Raw genomic sequence first — 6,950 nt, forward strand, 5'->3', positions numbered from 1 at the left:
GCTATTCTGAGCAGTTACTCACTAGCTATTTTCTAGACCCTAAATAGCATCAGCCACAGAAAACACAGGCCTGTCCTACAAACCCCTGGCTGTCATATTCCTACTTCTTGTACCAAGCACAGACACAGGAGAGGAAAGAAATCAGCCAGAATTCATCTCGTTGGTGTCTTTCCTTTCCTTCTTCTCTTCTCCTTTTATTAGCCAAAACTGTAATTCAGCCACTGCTCTGAGAAACTTGGAGCTTCTCTCCAAGAAGATGGTGGTAATATTTTCTTAGCATATAAAGAGTTTTCCTACAGAACCTGGCAGCTTTTAGGTAACCTACAGAACACCTTACAGCTGCAGACAGAATTGTCTGGGAAGGCTGCAGTTTAATTCAGGCAGTCAGCAAGCTGGCTGGCTGCATATGGACTTGAAGCACATATGCATGGATAATGCACTATCCAGATGTTTCAAAGACTTTATGCATATAGAAAACAGACATATTTTATACATATATACATGCTGCATATGTACATACATCACCCATACAAATATATGTATATAACACACACTTTACATTGGTAAATAGATGGAATGATGGAAGGAATTCAAAACTTACTGCAGTTGATTGGGAATACCCTGAGAAAACGTATATACAGGCTGTTCTGTACAGGTTACAGAGTCTCCCACCTTGGAGATATTTGAAAGCCATCTGGACATGGTCTTGGGCAACTGGGCCTGGGTGTCCCTGCTTGAGCAGAGGAGCTGGACCAGATGAACTGAGACCAACCTCAACCGTTCTGTGGTATTTCTTATTGAAAGCTGTATTAATGCCATTCTATCTGCGTGTGAACTCCCAGCCTAACTTACAATTCTTACTGTGTAAACATTTCTTTTAGTTCATGACATTATCCACAGGTTAGTTCTTTTTTCTCACTGTTAGGGAAACTGAGGCGCTGAGAAACCAAGTGGCTTGCACTGGCTTTGCACATCAAACCAGAGCAGAGGCTTGCCCCAGGCCTCTGTTCCACACCAGCTGCCAAGGCTAGAAGTCATAACTCTCCAAGACTTCTTGCTGCTTACTTGTTTTCCTCCTCCTTATTTGCAAACTACTTGGGAAAACAAATGCTTCTACATTTTTTTGGAGCCAACTGTGCCCTTGGTGGCCACACTGACACCTTCAGGATGTCATTGCTGAAAGTGTTGGTTAGCCACCTTTGGGAAGGAGCTTTGATAAAACGCACTTGTGCTTGAACATACGAGTGCTTTTGAGAACCTGAGTCTAAAATTTAGTGAATGCTTTGAACAACAGTCAGCTTTGTAATGAACAAAGAAAAATTGCCTGTAGTGTGGGTATTTTTGAGATATCTGCAGAACACCAGGACTGTCACACCTGCAATTCAAGATCAAGATTGAAAGTGGCTGCTCTAATACCACACTGAGAAATAACCAAACTTAGCACAAGAATGAAAGGACTGCTACAAAAACCCAGGGGCACTGTAAAACAGGGTCATACTTGCAATTTATGTTCGGCCATTTGTGTATCTAAGGCACATTGCAAGAGACCCATCACCAAAAACAAACACTGAACAAAACCATGAAAGAAAATTTCCCACCTGCGCCCTCAAGGCAACACTCAAGTTCCACCAAGCCCAGCTGGCCACTCGGCTCAGATGTGGTCAGAAGGGCAGGAGGGCTTCTCCTTCCCTCACTAGGGAACAGACCTATTTTTAACAGGGCTGCCTGGAACAGGTTCAGTTTCCTACTCTTTGTCCATCCCCTGCTGCAAAAGTTTGCCAAGTGAAATGAAGACCACGGGCAGTGCTCTGTAAGGGATGAAAATGCCATTTCCCGAAGGATGTTATTAACCTGGAGAAGCATTGGCCCCAAAAGGGCTACAAGAAGAATAAAAACCAAGAAAGTAGCTCCCAGGTGCATTAGATGCTACTTGAGACTTTTAAACACAAGCTTGGCGGATCACATTACTCCATTTTTCAGTTTGGAAATGAAATCTGCTTCTCTAGACAGTTTATAAATAATTGCCAGAACTTCCATTTTCTCTGAGAAATTAATCAAAGTTCAATTTCAGTCTGACAAAATATAAGCAGTAATGAACAACACTCTACATGCATTTAAATTTTTCCAGAAGTTTTCTTTTGTCTTCAGCAATTGAAATCATTATTTCTCTGACCAGTTGCATGGTGCTTCACAGCAAGAAGATACAAGAAGGGCATTTTTTGCCCAGATTGCAACAGATTTTCAATCTGCTGGTTTAGCTGTTTGAGGTGGTTTTCTCTTTCTTAAGTCACAATATCACAAAGCCACTGTGCAAACAACAGAAGGTTTAAACAACATTTATGAAGACATTTTTGCCACACCCATTTTCAGGGTATTTGAGTGCCATGAATGGATGGCAGTGCTGCAGAGGGTCTGGATGGCTGCCCATATGCTGCATGAAGAAATACCTTTGACTCCTGCTGTGCTTCCAGATGAATGGCATCAACACATGAGCACTAGCTGTTCCAGCTGGTGTTTCCGACAGCCTCACCCAAAGCCTGATCCACCCCTCGCTCTGGTCAATGGCAAGACCCCAGCCAAGCTCCCTGAGAGCTGGACCCGGCCCTCAAGCTCTGGCTGCAGCAACGGCACCATGAAATTTGTGGTTGTAGTAAAGTAATTCTACACAGAGAAGTTCCTCTTTGCCTCTGAACAATCAAATCACAAGCACATTTTAAATGCCAGAAGCGAGTGGGGAAACAAGAAGGAGGGAGCTTATTTTATGAAAAGCCATTTGCTATGTTTGAGGTCTTTACATCTTTTTTTGATTTTTTTTTTGTCTGGGATGGCCCAAGCTCTGCAGGGTCTACTCTTACGTTGTTTTATATCTTTATTTCCACCTACTTCTTAAACCATTCTAGGAAAACTAAAAAAAACCTTATTCAGATAACCAACTTCATTTTTGTGAAACCAGCAAGTCTATTCTAGCAGATGGGCTCTCTGTTTTTATGTGCATGCACATCTCTTTGGGCATCTGAAAAAAAAGAGAGAAAAGAGCCTACCGACAGTGGCCACAAAAACTTCATTTTACTATGCTTGGTCTATATTTTCTATGTTTGTTACCAGGTAGCAGGACTTCAACATGTGCATTGTGTCTTTGATGACCAAAAGAAATTCATTTCCAAAACATAAGTCTCAGACTAGTTACCTACCTAAACATGGAAAAGCAATAAAGGATAGACCTCTGTGGTAATCTGCACCATCTCAGAGCCTTAGTTTTCAGGACAGCATTACCACAGGTACATGTTTGACAAAACCAAACACAGATCCAGCACCCCTTAAAAAAATCATAAAATTCCACTGGCTTCAGTAGCTGCACTGAAGAGCAAATCTCTTTTAGGGGAAGGTGAATTAGTCTGCACAATTTGGGAGCCAAACTTGTAGAAAATATTGCCAGAGGTTCTCTCAATTACTCCTTTAAATAGAGAATACGAAAAAAATCAGTAGGTTAAACACCTTATTCTAGATACGTAAAACTGATAGAGGAAGTAATGGATAAACCCCATTATTGCTGTATCCCATAAACTATGGAGTTTTCGTCCAGATTGAAAGGAGAAACAAACCAATTGCCATTTCTTTTACATGGTCAAACAGATTAACTTCTCTTCAAGCAGATGAAGCCAAAATAAGAAGCCACATAGTGAATATTTCTCTGTATCAAAGAGACTCCAGGCTCATCTTGTGGATTCTAACTCAAGCTAGATGTGTAGAAAAACTTCTCTCTACTTATTTTGATCAATTTGCCATGGGCAATTCACAAACAGAAATCTGACAGACGCTTGATTCTTTGCAAATTAGTCACTCCACTCCTTTCCAATAAATCTTTACGTCCCTTCTTTTTAAAAACATAATATGGCCATTAGCAAATCATAGCTGTGCTGCCCCATCCTATTCTTCTCCATAGCATAAAGTGTCCCACACACTCACTGCCTCCATTCTTTCCCATCCTCTCCCTCTTTTAAGCATCTTTCACCACCAGATTGGCATTGGCAGCCAGCCAACCAGTCGGCACTTTACCTAGACAAGTGCTATGCTGATTTGCCTAGATCTTTGAAGTGTCACACAACAAGTCCAACAAGTTAGTTTTCCTCCTATTTTAATACTTTTTGCAGAGGGCCTCAGCCACAAAGTACATTTCCCATCAGGTTTGGGGTTTGGGTTTTTTTGTTTCTAAACAGTTCCTTTCTGTGCAAACTTCTGCTGACGACTTCCTTTTTGAAATGCTTTGACCTCTATGGTATTTTTGAGAATATGCATGAGAGATGCCTTTGTGAATGATATTACATTATACTTAAATTAGATATACACCCCAGGAACCCCAGTTCAGAAAGTCATGGTTGGATTGGTTAATGCCATTTTTAATGAGTACTGATGTGACATGCTGCCTAGATCAAAGTGCAAGGAGCTGTTATTTGTCACTGTTTCCCATTACAGCACATTTGGAAGTGGGACACGGTAATGAAACAAGTAGGACTGGGTATATTTTTTTTAAATAACATGCATCAGGCTGATAAAACACATAGCCTTAAAATGACAAAAAATAAGAAAAAAAATAAATACAAGAAAAAAAAGTATAGTTTGTGCTGGTTATTGCATGTTCTCCCATATCTGAACCCACTGGGTATTGATTTCATTTTATTTCATTACCACATCTGAAGCTTCACTGATAGTAAATCACAAGCAGAGCCTAATTTACAGAGTTGTCCAATGGAGCAGTAAAGGCATTGCCCTTTCCTCTTATGAAAACTGCTTGTGATGCTGCCATGGGGGGCTGTCACTTCCCAGGGGAGAAACCATGACCTTCTGGGATAACTGCCTTTTGGAAAAAATAATTTTTTGCAGGCGATTCTCAGCCTCATCTTTTTGCAGGTTATTATGCTGCTCTATCTGGGGATGGTAAAACAGGTTTTGCCTATAAGAAGCCTCTCCTTTTGGATGTTGCTGCTTTTACACAATTACACTTCCAAACTCCTAATCCTTCACAGTGACACTGGCCTGCCTTTTATATTCAGGTAAATAGCAGGAGAGTTCCTACATGCCATATTACCCATGTGCATGTCAAACACCTGAGACCCTTCAGGCTGGCTTCTTCCACCAGGCAGGACTCCTTAGTAATAACCTGGTGCTCACAGCCAACAACAGGGTAATCTGCTTTCCCCCACACACTGCCTTTCCCTTCTCCTTGTAATGCCCATTTGCACACCCAGCATTATGCTACTGATAACCCCAACAGGGACTTCTCTTAGGGGAGGCAATCAGCATGCACAGATCTGAAGTACATCACAGGTGCTCAAGATTCAGAAATGCAGATGCTTGTACTGTATTTTGAGTGGATATTGTTGTTTTCCTCGCTCACTGCATCTGACTCACTTACTGAACCTGCAGATAAAGAAAAACTACTTGGGTGTCTCTGCCATTGTGGGATTGTTAAAAGTGGCAATTTGATCTGGATTTTGATCTGGCAATTTGAATTTTGATCTGGATACACAACGCTTTTTCCAAATGCACTGTGTCTACAGCATGAATCACCTCCCTTCACACGCTCGCCTGACAAACACCTCTGTGGCAACTACAGGAGAAGACAATGAGCAACCAATGTGGGGTAAAGGCATTTTTACAGCCTTAGCCAGCATTACTTGATCATGTTCATAGACGCCTGCTTCTTGAAGGACGTTGCTTTTCTCTGTCCATGTCTATCCAGGTCATTGAAAGGATTTTTGATCACTACAGGCTTGTACAGACCGCCACCAAGTGCTCTGGAAACCATCCTTTCTGGCTGGAAGGACATTTGTGTGAAGGCGCAACCATAACCCTGGGAATCCAAGGCACTGGAGCACTAACTCTGACTCACCACTTACGTCCTTCTGTCTCAGTTTCCTCCCTATATAACTGAGGAAGATTAAGCTTATTCTTCCCTCTCAAGGGACGTGGAAGGAATCAACGTTGTTTGTATTTCTTTTTAAGCATGCAGCGTGTAAACACTTTAGCTCAGTTAAGCTGTTCAAAACACAGTTATGTTGATTTTCTCAACATTTCCTCCAATTTGTTACACATTCTTTGCCATGAGGCCCTACAGCTGAGCCCACAAAGACCAAACACAAACTGGAAAATATGATGTCCCAATCCAGAGGACATCACAAATTAAAAGTCCCATGATTAAACTCAGGCACAAGTCACTCACAGGTACATTAAGTCTGTGCGTGTTTGCAAGGCCAGGGCCGAAGGCTAGAGAAAAAAGCAAAACTAATCAACAGACATGGGGGAATGCGTGCAGGAGAGCGCAGCACCAAAGACATCGTTGACACGCATTTTTAGCTTGTAAAATGCCGGATTTACATGGAAAGCGGTAACCACACAAACGTTTCTTTTCGAGGAGAGGACGCACACCAACTTTCTTCCTCTTCAGCTTATGGCCGCGACGGCAAAGTCCCACTTCGCACCCCCAGCGAAGCGGGATCCCGGCCCCGGGGGCCGCAGCCCAGCCGGCACCTCCCTGCCCGCAGCCGCGGAAGGACGGACCACCCCCGCACGCTCTCCCACGCGATCTCCAGCCCGCCACGTGCACATCCCACCCGCCGCCCGACGGCAAACCCCCGGGATGCCCGGTGCCCACACAGCGCGACGCCCGCTCTGTCCCGCTCCCGCCCGCAGATCCGCCCGGCGGGTCCCGAGCGCCCCTTCCCCAGCCGTGGAGCGCTGCCCGGCGCTGCCGCCAGCCCGGAGCCGCCCCCTCCCCGCCCCGGGAGAAGTCCCCACCTCCCGACCACTCCTCCTCCTCCTGCTGGAAGGGGAAATATGAAGCGGAGCCGTCCCCGCGCTGCGCGGAGACGAGCGGGGACGCGGCGGAGGCGCGGGCATCCTCGGGCACCGAGCGGCGGCGGCCGAGCCGGAGCCCTGCCGGGTCGGCGGCG

This window comes from Corvus cornix, chromosome 2, assembly GCF_000738735.6.
Source record: "Corvus cornix cornix isolate S_Up_H32 chromosome 2, ASM73873v5, whole genome shotgun sequence".
NCBI lineage: Eukaryota > Metazoa > Chordata > Aves > Passeriformes > Corvidae > Corvus > Corvus cornix.